This window comes from Salmo salar, unplaced genomic scaffold (genome assembly GCF_905237065.1).
Source record: "Salmo salar unplaced genomic scaffold, Ssal_v3.1, whole genome shotgun sequence".
Lineage (NCBI taxonomy): Eukaryota > Metazoa > Chordata > Actinopteri > Salmoniformes > Salmonidae > Salmo > Salmo salar.
In genome coordinates this window covers 82036-97859 of record NW_025548584.1, presented here as the reverse complement: position 1 = coordinate 97859, position 15824 = coordinate 82036, and the positions used below count along the sequence as shown (strand labels likewise).

The 15824-nt window shown below is 41.6% G+C and overlaps 1 long non-coding RNA gene across 1 annotated transcript in view; it reads left to right on the top strand.

Moving 5' to 3' along the window:
* Positions 1–3777: 3777 nt before the first annotated feature.
* The window catches only part of LOC123733160 (uncharacterized), a 72425-nt gene continuing 60378 nt past the window's right edge, over positions 3778–15824 (top strand). The window contains exon 1 of the long non-coding RNA XR_006763632.1: positions 3778–3837. This is a non-coding gene — a long non-coding RNA (uncharacterized lncRNA). The remainder of the gene's footprint in view (positions 3838–15824) is intronic.

The window sequence follows — 15824 nt, the reverse complement described above, 5'->3', positions numbered from 1 at the left end:
AACTCCTCTATGCACTCGATATGTCCGATTTTAAAATTGCTTTTTGGTGAAAGCACATTTTGCAATATTCTAAGTACATTGCCCAGCCATCACGGGCTAGCTATTTAGACACCCGGCAAGTTCAGCACTCACCAATATCAGATTTACTATTATAAAAGTTTGATTACCTTTTGTTGTCTTCGTCAGAATGCACTCCCAGGACTGCTACTTCAATAACAAATGTTGGTTTGGTCCAAAATAATCCATCGTTATATCCGAATAGCGGCGTTTTGTTCGTGCGTCCCAGACACTATCCGAAATGGTAAATCAAGGTCGCGCGCATGGCGCAATTCGTGACAAAAAAATCTAAATATTCCATTACCGTACTTCGAAGCATGTCAACTGCTGTTTCAAATCCATTTTTATGCCATTTTTCTCGTAAAAAAGAGATAATATTCCGACCGGGAATGTCCATTTAGCTAAACAGAGGAAAGTAAACAAAGCTTTCGGTCGACGCGGGCACGAGCCTGAGTCTCACAGTACTGTAACCAGCCACTACCCAAGCCGCTACTTTGTTTCAGCCAGAGCCTGCCAAGCCACGATCTGCATTTTGCCGCCTTCTGAGAGCCTATGGCAGCCGTAGGAAGTGTCACGGGACAGCTAAGATCCTCACTCTTCAATAAACAGAGACAAGAAGAACGACATCTTGTCAGACAGGCCACTTCCTGCATGAAATCTTCTCAGGCTTTGGCCTGCCAAATGAGTTCTGTTATACTCACAGACACCATTCAAACAGTTTTAGAAACTTTGGAGTCTTTTCTATCCAAAGCTAATAATTATATGCATATTCTAGTTTCTGGGCAGGAGTAATAATCAGATTAACCTCTTGGGGCTAGGTGGGACGCTAGCGTGCCACCTGTGGTACACTCCATCAACAGCAGGTGCATTTCAAGAGCGGCAAATTTGAATCCAAATAAACAAAAACTTCAATTTTTCAAAAATATGACTATTTTACAGCATTTTAAAGACAAGACTCTCCTTAATCTAACCACACTGTCCGATTTCAAAAAGGCTTTACGGCGAAAGCAAAAATTTAGATTATGTCAGCACAGTACCCAGCCAGAAATAATCAGACACCCATTTTTCAAGTCAAGCATATAATGTCACAAAAACCCAGAAGACCAGCTAAATGATACACTAACCTTTTATAATCTCCATCAGATGACACTCCTAGGACATTATGTTATACAATACATGCATTTTTTGTTCTATCAAGTTCATATTTATATACAAAAACAGCTTTTTACATATGCATGTGACGTTCAGGAACTCGTATCCCCCCAAAACCGGCAGTCAAGTCCGCGTCGAAATTACTAACAATTACTAAATTACTCACGAAAACGTTCGCAAAATATTATAATTTATTTAAAGAATTATAGATACACTCTTTTGAACGCACTCGACATGCCCGATTTAAAAATAGCCTTTGGTGAAAGCACATTTTGCAATATTCTAAGTACATTGCCCAGCCATCACGGCGTTGCTATTCAGACTACCGTCAAGTTTGAGCCTCACCAAAATCAGATTTACTATTACAAAAATGTATTACCTTTGTTGTCTTCGTCAGAATGCACTCCCAGGACTCACTTCAATAACAAATGTTGTTTTGTTCCCAAAAAATCCATCGTTATATCCGAAAATCTCCGTCTCGTTAGCACATGATGTAAGCCAGCCGGACTTCGCGTCATGAGCGATCGGGAAAAAATCGAAATATTCCGTTCCGTTCAAGCATGTCAACTGCGCTGTTTAAAATCATTATGGCCTTTTTAACCAGAACAGTGAGATAATATTCAAGGTGGACGAATGCATAGCCTTTTATAACGTATTGGAACGAGGGTACCCAACATGAAGTAAGCGCGCCAGGTGTCTAATGGGACATCACCGTTCCATGGCTCTTGTTCGGTCAGATCTCCCTCCAGAAGACTCAAAACACTTTGTAAAGGCTGGTGACATCTAGTGGAAGCAATAGGAAGTGCCAAAATATTCCTAAACCCCTTTGTATTTCAATGGGATGGCTTAAAGAAGTTCAAGACAATGGTCACATCAGGCCACTTCCTGTCATAAAATCTTCTCAGGCTTTTGCCTGCCAAATGAGTTCTGTTATACTCACAGACACCATTCAAACAGTTTTAGAAACTTTGGAGTCTTTTCTATCCAAAGCTAATAATTATATGCATATTCTAGTTTCTGGGCAGGAGTAATAATCAGATTAAATCGGGTACGTTTTTTATCCGGCCGTGAAAATACTGCCCCCTAGCCATAACAGGTTTTAATATGAGTAGCCTCATGTCCTGACTGGGGTTTCCGTTAACCGGTAATAGCTGGCTTTTGACCGATAAAACATTTGAAAAGCAAATAAATAAAATTGAATACCGGCCAATTGTCTCGGAGAAGAATAAAAAATCCCATTAAAAAATAATGCTTATTAGCCTCTTCATTGTAGCCTAGGTCTACTGGTTGTATGAATTTGGGATCTATCGTCCCACAACTGTCCCAGAGTCTGTTTGGAATAGGCTATTTATTTTCTCTGCAAGCTGACCAATAGAATAGGTCAACTTTTCTACAATGGGGGAAACTCGTCTTGTTGGCTGAGGGAAAGTAAATGTCTTCAAAGTGCGCATCAGAATTAGGGAAGAAGGACCACACATTGTTGCATCCTTGACTTGCATGTTCTGTTGATATTAATTACCATAATATAAATATGATAGTCATTCTGAGCACCGTGGGTGGACACCCTAATCAGGTTACACACCCAATGCGTATGGGTCAGGTAAATTTACCAAATGTTCAGTAATTTCAAGTGTGGATGTCAAATGTCTGCAGCCTACAGTAGAGAGGAACAACATCACTACACAGCTTACTGTGTATGGTTAATATAACCTATCATCTAGTCCCCTGGATACAGTTACTACCAACTACATGTTGTTTTAATATGAAGTTTAAAAAGCTTCAGAACATGTTTACTACGAGAGGAACATGGACTTTACTGGATGTTCACACATGAAACAAGGAACACATTTTTACCAATTAAAATCCAAGTGGTGACCTTTCCATAGTGGTAGACCTGAATATCCTCTTCATCATTCGTCTCCTTAGTCCCACCGTAGTAGAGTCCCAGGTCATGCCCCTTCGTTGGGAGGATGGTCAACAGTAGTAGACCAGCTTTACTCCACACACAGAGTTGCAAACAAATCTCTCCCTCGCCTTCCATTTGGCAAATTTGAACATAATTCTATCCTCCTGATTCCTGCTTACAAGCAAAACCTAAAGCAGGAAGCACGAGTGACTCGGTCAATAAAAAGTGGTCAGATGAAGCAGATGTTATTGAGCTACAGGACTGTTTTGCACAGACTGGAATATGTTCTGGGATTCTTACGATGGCATTGAGGAGTACATCACATCAGTCACTGGCTTCATCAATAAGTGCATCGATGGTGTCATCCCCACATTGACTGTACGCACATACCCCAGCCAGAAGCCATGGATTACAGGCAACATCCGCACTGAGCTGAAGGGTAGAGCTGACACTTTCAAGGACGGGACTCTAACCCTGACGCATATAATCAAATCAAATGAAATGTATTTATATAGCCCTTCTTACATCAGCTGATATCTCAAAGTGCTGTACAGAAACATATAAGACATCCCGCTATGCCCTCCGACAAACCATAAAAGAGCCAAAGCATCAATACAGGACTAAGATTGAGTCGTAATACACTGGCACCGATGCTCGTCAGATGTGTGTGTCTCCAGGTGTATCGAGGGGTTTCCTCCTGCCAGGGTTAAGGCTGTGTGTGTGTTCGGATTACCAGGAACTCTGAGCTTGTGCTGACCAACTCGCAAGTGTCTTCACTGACATGTTCAACCTGTCCCTGACTGAGACTGTAATACCAACATATTTCAAGCAGACCACCATAGTCCCTGTGCCCAAGAACACTAAGGTAACCTGCCTAAATGACTACCGACCCATAGCACTCACGCCTGTAGCCATGAAGGTCTTTGAAAGTATGGTCATGGCTCACATCAACACCATTATCCCAGAAACCCTAGACCCATTCCAAATGGCTAAGGACCCTGGGACTAAACACTTCCCTCTGCAACTGGATGCTGAACTTCCTGATGGGCAGACCCCAGGTGGTAATGGTAGGTAAAAACACATCTGCCACGCTGATCCACAACACGGGGGCCCCTCCTGTTCTCCCTGTGCACTCGTGTCTGGCCATGCAGTCATAACTCCAACACCATCATTACGTTTGCAGATGACACAACAGTGGAAGGCCTGATAACTGACAACGATTAGACAGCCTAAAAGGAAGAGGTCAGAGACCTGGCTGTGTGGTGCCAGGATAACAACCTCTCCCTTAAAGTTATCAAGCCAAAGGAGATTATTGTGGACTAAAGGAAAAGGAGGACCAAGCACGCCCCCATTATTTTTGAAGTGGCCAGAGTGGAGCAGGTTGAGAGCTTCAAGTTCCTTGGTGTCCACATCAACAACAAACTATCATGCTTCAAACACACCAAGACAGTCTCTGAAGAGGGAACGACAAAGCCTATTCCCCCCCAGGAGACTGAAAAGATTTGGCATGGGTCTTCAGATCATCAAAAAAGTTATACTGTTGCACCATCGAGAACATCCTGACTGGTTGCATCACATCCTGGTATGGCAACTGTTTGGCCCCCGACCGCAAGGCACTACAGAGGGCAATGCGTATGGCCCAGTACATCACTGGGGCCAAACTTCCTGCCATCCAGGACCTCTATACCAGGTGGTGTCAGATGAAGGCCCTAAAATGTTCAAAGACTCCAGACACCCTAGTCATAGACTGTTCTCTCTGCTACCACATGGCACGCGGTAACGGAGCGCCAAGTCTAGGTCCGAAAGACTTCTTAACAGCTTCTACCCCCAAGCCAAAAGACTCCTGAACATCTAATCAAATGGCTGCCCATACTATTTGCATTGCCCCCTCCCCCTCCCCTTTTTACGCTGCTGCTTCTCTCTGTTAATAATCTATGCATAGTCCCTTTAACTCTACCTACATGTACATTATACCTCAATTACCTTGACTAACCAGTGCCCCCTCACATTGACTCTCTACCGGTACCCCATGTACAGTATATAGCCTCGCTAATGTAATTTCACTGCTGCTCTTTTACTATTTGTTATTTTCTACTTAAAGCTTATTTTTCTTAAAACTGCATTGTTGATTATGGGCTTATAAGTAGGCATTTCACTGTTATATTTGGGCTTGTGACTGTTGGGTTAGGTTCCTTGTTCCTTGTCAATCATTGACTTATTGTTGTTGCCGGGGTAGGTTCCTTGTTCCTTGTCAATCATTGGCTTATTGGTGAAATCAACAGTCTGACAATATCATCATTAAGTAAATTAATCAAACCTTTATTAATGCAATTGCAGACAGCTAACAGCTAACAATGGAAACACATAATGTATGTTTCAGAGTAAGTTCTGCACCCAACCTAAAGGCACAGCTGATTATATACATTTGATCACTCCCTGGTGGTATAATCACCAACGTCAGTGTATGTGTGCAGCAGTAAACTGAGGTTACCTTATAAAGTAACCTAGTACAGTAGCTTCTCTGAATTCATTAGCATTGTCCACTGTCACACAAGATCAACATGTCAAAACCAGACAGTGGTTACTTCTCTTTATCTAGTTTCAGTCTGACTCAGATGCAGCCTGCAGCTCACTCTCACAGCAGCCAGGGCTTAACCACAAAGACTAATATAGATGCTTGTTCAACATATAGTGGCAGAGTTTTAGACACATAGCAACAGTATCTATTATAAGGCCTGCAGCAAAACATATGAATCTTAAAGTCCCTTTAATACATAATGGGGAGGGTCTCTGTATTTCCGTGTTAACGACTAGATGTACTTTACCATACATTTTACATTTCTTAAAACATTTTAGTCATTTAGCAGACGCTCTTATCTAGAGCGACTTACAGTAGTGAATGCATACATTTCATACATTTTATTATTTTTTTCGTACTGGCCCCCATGGGAATCAAACCCACAACCCTGGCCTTGCAAACACCATTGCAAACACCATGCTCTACCAACTGAGCCACAGGGAGCTACTGCAATGCTCTACTTTCTGGCTACCCGGATGAAGCACTGATTTCAAGGTTTTACTTCTAACCTACAAGGCATTACATGGGCTTGCTCCTACCTATCTTTCCGATTCGGTCCGGCCGTACATACCTACACGTACGCTACGGTCACAAGACGCAGGCCTCCTAACTGTCCCTAGAATGTCTAAGCAAACAGCTGGAGGCAGGGCTTTCTCCTATAGAGCTCCATTTTTATGGAATGGTCTGCCTATCCATGTGAGAGACGCAGACTCGGTCTCGACCTTTAAGTCTATACTGAAGACTCATCTCTTCAGTAGGCCCTATGATTGAATGTAGTCTGGCCCAGTAGTGTGAAGGTAAACGGAAAGGCACTGCAGCAAAGAACCAACATGCTATCTCTGTCTGGCCGGTTCCCCTCTCTCCACTGGGATTCTCTGCCTCAAACCCTATTACAGGGGCTGAGTCACTGGCTTACTGGTGCTCTTCCATGCCGTCCCTGGGAGGGGTGCGTCACTCGAGTGGGTTGAGTGGGCTATGGAACCCTGACCTGTTCACCGGACATGCTACCTTATTCCAGACCTGCTGTTTCCAGCTCTCTAGAGATAGCACGAGCGGTAGAGATACTCTGAATGATCATCTATGAAAAGCCAACTGACATTTACTCTTGAGATGCTGACCTGTTGCACCCTCTACAACCACTGTGATTATCATTATTTGACCCTGCTGGTCATCTATGAACATTTGAACATCTTGGCCATGTTCTGTTATAATCTCCACCCGGCACAGCCAGAAGAGGACTGGCCACCCCTCATAGCCTGGTTCCTCTCTAGGTTTCTTCCTAGGTTCTGGCCTTCCTAGGGAGTTTTTCCTAGCCACCGTGCTTATACACCTGCATTGCTTGCTGTTTGGGGTTTTAGGCTGGGTTTCTGTACAGCACTTTGTGACATCAGCTGATGTAAGAAGGGCTTTATAAATACATTTGATTGACTGATTGATGTACAGCAATTCAACACAAAACTGCTGCCGACATCTTTCTCAATGCTATCAGTCTCAAACACAGACTAAATCCTCGATCAAGTGAGCATATGATAGTTCCATCATTATATCGAAAGAGAGCCCTTACAACACACACTCTATTGAATTTAGACTCCAATATGTTGCATTTAACGTAACAGGCGTGTGGATCACTTCTATATTCTGCACAGCCAGATACGGCTTATCGCCCTTTCCAGTGGTTGACAAACTTTTTTTTTAAATGTAAGGAACTCAGTCCGGCTTTTAACTTACTCTTGAAAGTTGTAATAGTAGAATGCACAAATTGGGAAGTGCATCATCAGTTTTTTCTCGTCATGTCAGTCATTGCATACCTTTCCCCAATCCTGGAAGGGGGGCCTGAGTGAAAAAGTTTGGGAACACTTGACCCATTGTACAACATCAGGTCTTACCAACACAAGCCCCAGGATCTCTTTACACCATGATCACTCACTTTTCAAAACAAATGCCAGATGCACACAGAGGACATGTCTCAACTTTTCATTGAGAGGATTTTAGCATCTCAATTTTGTCTTTTCTTTAATGAAATTCCTGTACGGTTAAAATGTGTTTTGTACAGGAATCCTTATAGAATCCATTATGTTATTTTTCTTCTCATGTTTTCTTAATATAGTGTTATCCTGTTAGGTTGGCTCTGCATTCATAAACAAAATGTAATTGTTTGCTGTATATGTCATTGTTGAGTATTCAATCTTGTTCAAAGTAAATAGCCTACTTCCTGACCTTAAATAGAAACATTTTATAGAGAAGCCTAGACTTAACTATATCATTTTAATACCAACAACCATGACATGACTGTGCTAAGCACAGAAAGAAAAGTTAGACGCATAGAATGTGGGATTAGGGACATGATTGCAGTGGCGACCCGTCATTCAGGGCAGCTGAGGCTAAACCCCACCTGTTCTGAGACACCTGTTTAGCAAAAAAAATATATATATACAGTACCAGTCAAAAGTTTGGACACACCTCATCATTCAAGGGTTCTTCCCCACTCTCTACTATTTTCTACAATGCAGAACAACAGTGAAGACATCCAAACCATGAAACAACACATATGGAATCATGCTGCAACCCAAAAAGTGCTAAACAAATCAATATATATATATATTTTAGATTCTTCAAAGGAGCCACCCCCCGCCTTGACGACAGCCCCCCACACTCTTGGCATTCTCCCAACCAGCCCCATGAGGAATGCTTTTCCAACGCATATGCTGAGCACTTGTTGTCTACTTTTCCTTCACTCCGCGGTCCAACTCATCCAAAACCATCTCAATTGGGTTGAGTTCGGGTGATTGGGGAGGCCAGGTCATCTTATGCAGCACTCCATCACTCTCCTTAAGGGTTAAATAACCCTTAAACAGCCTGGAAGTGTGTTTTGGGTCATTGTACTGTTGAAAAACAAGTGATAGTCCCACTAAGCGCAAACCAGATTGGATGGCGTATCGCTGAAGAATGCTGTGGTAGCCATGCTGTTGTCCTTAAGCCATTTTACCACAACTTTGGAAGTATGCTTGGGGTAATTGTCCATTTGGAGGACCCATTTGCGACCAAGCTTTAACTTCCTGACTGATGTCTTGAGATGTTGCTTCAATATATCCACATAATTTTCCTACCTCATGATGCCATCTATTTTGTGATGTGCACCAGTCCCTTCTGCAGCAAAGCACCCACACAACATGATGCTGCCACCCCCGTGCTTCACGGTTGGGATTGTGTTCTTCGGCTTGCAAGCAGTTTTATTTTTGTTTCATCAGACCAGAGGACATTTCTCCAAAAAATACGATATTTGTCCCCATGTGCAGTTGCAAACCGTAGTCTGGCTTTTTATGTTTTTAAATAGCCCTTACACAGCCTGGAGGTGTGTTGGGTCATTGTCCTGTTGAATAACAAATGATAGTCCCACTAAGTGCAAACCAGATGGGATGGCGTGTCGCTGCAGAATGCTGTGGTAGCCATGCTTGTTAAGTGTGCCTTGAATTCTAAATAAATCACAGACAGTGTCACGAGCAAAGCACCCCACACCATCACACCTCCTCCTCCATGTTTCACGGTGGGAACCACACATGCAGAGATCATCCGTCCACCTACTCTGCGTCTCACAAAGACATGGCGGTTGGAACCAAAAATTTCACATTTTGACTCATCAAACCAAAAGACAGATTTCCACCGGTCTAAGTTCCATTGCACGTGTTTCTTGGCCCAAGCAAGTCTCTTCTTCTTATTGGTGTCCTTTGGTAGTGGTTTCTTTGCAGCAATTCGACCATGAAGGCCTGATTCACACAATCTCCTCTGAACAGTTGATGTTGAAATGTGTCTGTTACTTGAACTCTGTGAAGCATTTATTTGGGCTGCAATCTGAGGTGCAGTTAATTGCCGATTTCTGAGGCTGGTAACTCTAAAGAAAGTATCCTCTGCAGCAGAGGTAATTCTGGGTCTTTCTTTCCTGTGGCGGTCCTCATGAGAGCCAGTTTCATCATAGCGAATGATGGTTTTTGCGACTGCACTTGAAGAAACTTCTTGACATTTTCCGGATTGACTGACCTTCATGTCTTAAAGTAATTATGGACTGTTGTTTCTCTTTGCTTATTTAAGCTGTTCTTGCCATAATATGGACTTGGTCTTTTACCAACTGTACCTTGTCACAACACAACTGATTGGCTGAAACGCATTAAGAAGGAAATAAATTCCACCAATTACCATTTAAAAAGGCACACCTGCTAATTGAAATGCATTCCAGGTGACTACTTCATGAAGCTGGTTGAGAGAATGCCAAGAGTGTGCAAAGCGGTCCTCAAGGCAAAGGGCGGCTACCCCGAAGAATCCCAAACATAAAACACACTTAGAATTGTTAAACACGCCTCTGAAAGGACATACAAGCAGCGATTGGTTCGATCGAGTGGAAAGTTTTCAGCTCGTGGTCCTTTTCTCTGAAACCCATGTTGTGACATGAAGGAGGATTGTCTAGCATCGAGGTAAACCGGTTTGGAAAATATTCAGCTTCTTTTATGTGGTCGTTGTAGATAACAACACCTAACTAGCAGCACCTGGTCAAGTCAACCTGCTGCAACATCATCAAACACAACATGAAGAACCAAACACTAATGTTGATGTAGCTGTTGACCCTTGAAAGAGAAGACACTTCTGACAGAGTCCTATCATGAGACAGAGGCTTATTGTTGGCCTCTATAGCTGTAGCCTGCTGTATTAATGTTTGATTTATCAAATTATGAACATCCAGTAATCATAACGTTTAAATCTCAACATAATATGTATGAGCTAATTGAGGCATCCCAAAATGTAGTATTTATCCACAAAACATCTTGGCAACAAATAGGACATAGAAAAAGTGAGAAACGCCCTCAGTGTGAAATGTGAGTTCATCATCAGGAGAATAGCTGCACCATGGCAACAGAAACAGGAAGTAAGTGTTGGTTTCCAATGTGGCGAGTGTGTCTTCTCAGACAATCATGACTAGTTCTTAAATGAGTACTGGAATTCCAACACCATAATATCAGACTGATCAACATTAGTAGTGGTCAATGTATGTACATGTTTAAATGTGTTTATATGTATATATATATATAAGGACTATGCATGATATACAATCATATGGACACACCCCCATATACCCAACTCACACACACACACACACATACACACAAATATATATATGTATATACACACATACATATATGTATGTATGTGTGATACTGTTAAAGGTGTGTCCATATGATTGTATATCATGCATAGTCCTTTTTGTGTTGTTGCTACTCTGATACTGTTACTGACAGACCCAGCTACTCTGATACTGTTACTGACAGACCCAGCTACTCTGATACTGTTACTAACAGACCCAGCTACTCTGATACTGTTACTGACAGACCCAGATAATCTGATACTGTTACTGACAGATCCAGCTACTCTGATACTGTTACTAACAGACCCAGCTACTCTGATATTGTTACTGACAGACCCAGATAATCTGATACTGTTACTGACAGACCCTGCTACTCTGATACTGTTACTGACAGACCCAGCTACTCTGACACTGTTACTGACAGACCCAGCTACTCTGACACTGTTACTGACAGACCCAGCTACTCTGAAACTGTTACTGACAGACCCTGCTACTCTGATACTGTTACTGACAGACCCTGCTACTCTGATACTGTTACTGACAGACCCAGCTACTCTGACACTGTTACTGACAGACCCAGCTACTCTGATACTGTTACTGACAGACCCAGATAATCTGACACTGTTACTGACATACCCAGCTACTCTGATACTGTTACTGACAGACCCTGCTACTCTGATACTGCTACTGACAGACCCAGCTACTCTGATACTGTTACTGACAGACCCAGCTACTCTAATACTGTTACTGACAGACCCAGCTACTCTGAAACTGTTACTGACAGACCCAGCTACTCTGATACTGTTACTGACAGACCCTGCTTCTCTGATACTGTTACTGACAGACCCAGCTACTCTGATACTGTTACTGACAGACCCAGCTACTCTGATACTGTTACTGACAGACCCAGCTACTCTGATAGTGTTACTGACAGACCCAGCTACTCTGATAGTGTTACTGACTGACCCAGCTACTCTGATACTGTTACTAACAGACCCAGCTACTCTGATACTGTTACTGACAGACCCAGCTACTCTGATACTGTTACTGACAGACCCAGCTACTCTGATAGTGTTACTGACTGACCCAGCTACTCTGATACTGTTACTAACAGACCCAGCTACTCTGATACTGTTACTGACAGACCCAGATAGTCTGACACTGTTACTGACAGACCCAGCTACTCTGATAGTGTTACTGACTGACCCAGCTACTTTGATACTGTTACTAACAGACCCAGCTACTCTGATACTGTTACTGACAGACCCAACTACTCTGACACTACTCCTCAGACCTGAAACCCAGGCCCCACTTAACCTCTCCCCTACAGAGCAGCAGCACTAGCTGAGTAAACCACAACCACACACATAGTGATATATGAACCCACACATATGTTTTCACAAATGTGAACAGATCTACACACATGTAAACACATGTAAACATATACATACATTGACCACTACTGACGTTGATAAGTCTGATATTATGATGTTGGTGTTACAGTACTCATATAAGAGCTAGTCACTGATTGGCCAAGAGGACACACTCAGTACACAGGAATACCACACTGACTTCCTGTTGTTGTTGTCATGGTGCTGTCATTCAGCCTGAGGAAGAGAGTCCAAACATTGTTATTACAAGTTCATTTGTCACATATATCTCTCCCCTTCACACATATTGACTAGAGTGTGGATGTTAACTGATTGGCCACTATTCATTGATAAACACAGACATCATTCATCAGATGGGATAAAAACAACTGTTTAACACTGGGTATATAGCACATCCTCCAATGCATCTTGGGTATTGAAGTTTACTATTATCACCACCATAGTTTAGTGTTCCAAATAAAAAGGTCAACCATCAAAAATAACACTATCTCTATTCACTAATTAAAAGTCAGTTTTAAAACTCACTAGTTGAATGCTATATATTCATGAATGCTAATTGGCTATATATGAGACAATATACCACAGGTACAATGCAAACAACTTATTTACTGTTCTAATTATGTTGGTAACCTGTTTATAATAGCAATATGGCACCTTGGGTGGTTGTGGTATATGGCCAATATATCAAAGCTAATGGCTGTATCCAGGAATTCTGTGTTAAAGGTCTAAAGGTCTACTTTAGGTCTAACATTAGACCTACTTCCTGACTACAGGTATGAAGGTCTACTTTAGGTCTAACATTAGGACTACTTCCTGACTACAGATATAAAGGTCTACTTTAGGTCTAACATTAGGGCTACTGCCTGATTACAGTTATAAAGGATTATAGGTCTATTAGCCTATTTTTAGCCTCTGTATAAGTGTATTTTCTGGTTTAAAGGTTAACTCAGTCATCAAAATGTGTGTTTGTTTCTTCGTAATGTCTACAGGTCTCTTAAGGTGTTGCTATCTAAGGTGAACACCTCAAAGAAGCTGATTAATTTCCATTAAATTCACGTTATTGTGAAACCTGTTTACCTCGATGCTAGACCCCCCCTTCATGTCACACGAAAAGGTTTTCAGGGAAAAGGACCACAGGCTGAAAACTTTCCACTCGATCGAACCAATCGCTGCTCGTATGTCCTTTCTTGGTAAAGTACATCTAATCATGAACACAGAAATACACAGCAAAGACCTTTTTACTCAAAGACCCAGCTACTCTCTGACAGTCACCATCAGACCATCAGACCACCAGATGGACAAGCTGTGTGTCACCCTGATTGCATTCTTACGTGTGTAACTTTTTTACTGGGCCTTATAGCTGGATGATAGATGATTTCTTGATGTGGTTTTATGGTTGACCAGATTTGTTAACTTATTATTGTGATATTGTGATGACTGTGGAAAAGACATGACGTTTATATTTTCATATGAAGAAGTTTATGATGTTCTGTGATTCATCCTAACACTGTTCCTCTGCTACCTGTAGGCGCTGTTTCCTCCAGTCAGGATGGGATCTCTGCAGCAGAGGTGGAGCTGAGAGTCAGACCAGGAGACAACATCACTCTCTACTTTGACTGTAACATAACTACTGGAGTATACATTATGTGGTATAGGAACTGTTCTCACAAGTACCTGCCTCCTGTAGTTATTTCAACTACGTTTTTAAGTTCCATCTCTCTCCCTGGATATCATGTGGTGTGGAACCCTTCTAACAACTCCTATGATCTACTGATTGAGAACATCACTGAATCTGACCTGGGACTCTACTACTGTGGGACTATGGAGAACAAGGTAGTGGATGATGGAGGTAAAGGAGGAATTAAACAGAAAGAGTTGTACCACTATGGAAACATCAGCAATAGGATTTCACTTGGTAAGAACAGTTATAATTCTGTCTTTATCTTCTGGCTATATATTTAGTATTATTAATTTTGTATTAGTCTTGGTGTGTCTGGTTTCCATGAATGAGAGGAGGTTGAGTTATTCTACCTTTATTTCAACAAGGAACACAGACTGAGACCAAGGTCTCTTTTACAGCTGGGCTCTGCGTATACATGTTTACACAAACAGTTTAGGTACAATGATTAAGATACTACACAAGACAAACAAAATCATCACAGATGGTACAGCAACAGATTGTTACATTTACACATAGGTTATTCCCCTAACAGCACAAGAGCTTGCATTACCCGAAACAGTTACAAGCAATACAAAAATAAAAATCCTCCAATAAATATTTAAAATGGGCAAGGGGGACAAGAGTCTCAAGTTTAAGTTTAGTCTGCAGGCTATTCCATAGGCAAGGAGCGTAACAGGAAAAGGCAGACATACCCAACTCTGTGGAAATCACATGGGCCTCAAGTGTAATCCATGCTTGAGGTCTGGTTTTAGGAATTCTAATTCTAATATTGATGAGTGATGATAAATAAGAAGGTAGTTTATTCAGAGGTGCTTTATAGACAAACACGAGAGCATGTTGTTCTCGTCTCACGGACAGCGAAGTGCAACCCACATGTTGATATAAAACACAGTGGTGAGTTCTAGTTCTGTAGCTAGCACCTGTAATAAACCTAAGTGTGCAATGTTACATCTAGACGTTCCGCTAGCGGAACACCTGCTCCAATATCCAATGATAGGCGTGGTGCGAATTACAAATTCCTCCAAAATACAAAAACTTCAATTTTTCAAACATATGACTATTTCACAGCATTTTAAGACAAGACTCTCCATTATCTAACCACACTGTCCAATTTCAAAAAGGCTTTACAGCGAAAGCAAAACATTAGATTATGTCAGCAGAGTACCAAGCCAGAAATAATCAGACACCCATTTTTCAAGCTAGCATATAATGTCACAAAAACCCAGAAGACAGCTAAATGCAGCACTAACCTTTGATGATCTTCATCAGATGACAACCCTAGGACATTATGTTATACAATACATGCATGTTTTGTTCAATCAAGTTCATATTTATATCAAAAAACAGCTTTTTACATTAGCATGTGACGTTCAGAACTAGCATACCCCCCGCAAACTTCCGGGGAATTTGCTAACAATTTACTAAATTACTCACGATAAACGTTCACAAAAAACATAACAATTATTTTAAGAATTATAGATACAGAACTCCTCTATGCACTCGATATGTCCGATTTTAAAATAGCTTTTTGGTGAAAGCACATTTTGCAATATTCTAAGTACATAGCCCAGCCATCACGGGCTAGCTATTTAGACACCCGGCAAGTTTAGCACTCACCAATATCAGATTTACTATTATAAAAGTTTTATTACGTTTTGTTGTCTTCGTCAGAATGCACTCCCAGGACTGCTACTTCAATAACAAATGTTGGTTTGGTCCAAAATAATCCATCATTATATCCGAATAGCGGCGTTTTGTTCGTGCGTCCCAGACACTATCCGAATGGTAAAGAAGGGTCGTGCGCATGGCGCAATTCGTGACAAAAAAAATCTAAATATTTCATTACCGTACTTCGAAGCATGTCAACCGCTGTTTAAAATCAATTTTTATGCCATTTTTCTCGTAAAAAAAAGCGATAATATTCCGAC